At 37.5% G+C, this 1952-nt stretch overlaps 1 protein-coding gene and 1 non-coding gene across 2 annotated transcripts in view; both read right to left on the reverse strand.

Moving 5' to 3' along the window:
- NLK (nemo like kinase) overlaps window positions 1-1952 on the reverse strand; it is a 178817-nt gene that overhangs the window by 109493 nt on the left and 67372 nt on the right. The window lies entirely within an intron of this gene.
- On the reverse strand, window positions 1257-1357 carry LOC111727572. The gene has a single exon (XR_002775097.1). It is a non-coding gene; the product is annotated as a small nucleolar RNA U13 (small nucleolar RNA).

The raw sequence follows: 1952 nt of genomic DNA on the forward strand, positions 1-1952 counted from the left end.
AAAAAAAAAAAAAAAAAAGAAATGACAGATGATAAAATCATGCATACAGTAAATCCTAAGAAACCTATAAAACAGCTATTAGAATTAATAAATGACAGTCGAGTGTTGTGGAGGGTGCCTGTAGTCCCAGCAGGCTAAGGCAAGAGGATAACTTGAGCCCAATAGTTTGACGTTGCTGTGAGCTGTGACTCCATGGCACTGTACCAGGGGGCAAGAAAGTGAGACTCTTGTCTCAAAAAAACAACAAAATAAATAAATAAATAGAAGAGAATAGAGGGCGAATCGCTTAAGCCCAAGAGTTTGAGGTTGCTATGAGCTGTTGACGCCATGGCACTCTACTGAGGGCAATAAAGTGAGACTCTGTCTCCAAAAAAAAAAAAAAATTAATAAATGAATGCAGCAAAGTTCCAGGATATGAGGTAGATCTACAAAATTCAACTATATCTCTCTATATTAGCTATAAAGAATTAGAAGATAAATTTTTTAAAAAATAGCTCCATTTATAATCTAATAGCATAAAAATAATACACTTAGGAATAAATTTAATGAAAGATATACAAGACCTATATCTTGATAACTATAAAACATTGCAAAAAAAAATCAGAGATAACTTCAATAAAGAAAAATATGCACCATATGCATGGATTCATGTTTATGACTTCACGGACTTAATACTGTTCAAGTGGCAAGCTCCTAAAATTGATCTTTAGATTCAATCCAATTTCAATCAAAATCCTGCAGGTTTTTTTGAAGAAATCAACACCTGATTTTAAAATTTACATGTCAAGGCAAAGGACCTGGACATTTTTTTTTTCTTTGAGACAGAGTCTCACTATGTTGTTCTGGGTAAAGTGCCAGGGCGTCATAGTTCACAGCAACCTCAAACTCTAGGGCTTAAGTGATTCTCTTGCCCTAGCTCCCGACTAGGTGGGACTAGAGGTGCCCACCATAATGCCTGGCTATTTTTTTGTTACAGTTGTCACTGTTGTTTAGTAGGCTCAGGCCAGGTTTGAACCTGCGTGCCTCAGTGTATGTGGCCAGCACCCTGCCCTTTGAGCTACGGGAGCTGCCTAGACCTAGACAAATTTGAAGAACAAAGTTCAATCACTAATATTATCTGATTTCAAGACTTATTATAAGGCTATAGAAATCAACAAAGTGTAGTATTTGCATGATGATAGACATACAGATCAATAAAACACAATGGACAGTCCAAAAATAGGCCCATACTTATAAGTCAAATGGGTTTTTTTCCACGTCAGACAGGCAATGTGCTGACGTCGTAAGATTTGTGGCAGGTACATCTCACACATGTGCGTGAAAACCCAATGATCATAGTTAGGAACTACAAAAGGATCCTATATGTTAAATGATTTTTAAGAAAAGGGCTGAAATAATTCAATGGGGTAAAAGAGTTTCTTCAAACGATGGCAATGAAACAATGGGATATCCATATGGAGAAAAAATGAGTCATATCCCTACCCTCACACTATACACAGAACTAATTCAAAGTTAATTACAGACCTAAATGTCAGAGCTAAAGGTATTAAACTTTCTGGAAAAAAAAAAAAGGATAAAATTTTTGTGACTTCAAGTCAGGCAAAGATTTCCTATATAGGACAAAAAGAAGCAAAAGCTATAAAAGAAAAAAAATTAATGAAATAGATGTCCTAAAATTAAAAACTTTTGCTCTTACATGGGCAGCGCCTGTGGCTCAGTGAGTAGGGCACTGGCCCCATATACCAAGGGTGGTGGGTTCAAACCCAGCCCCGACCAAACTGCAACAAAAAATAGCCGGGTATTGTGGTGGGCACCTGTAGTCCCAGCTATTCAGGAGGCTGAGGCAAGAGAATTGCCTAAGCCCAGGAGTTGGAGGCTGCTGTTAGCTGTGTGACACCACGGCACTCTACCCAGGGCAATAAAGTGAGACTTTGTCTCTTTAAAAAAAAAAA

Source organism: Otolemur garnettii, unplaced genomic scaffold, assembly GCF_000181295.1.
Source record: "Otolemur garnettii isolate 467f Iridium unplaced genomic scaffold, OtoGar3 scaffold00112, whole genome shotgun sequence".
Taxonomy (NCBI): Eukaryota; Metazoa; Chordata; class Mammalia; order Primates; family Galagidae; genus Otolemur; species Otolemur garnettii.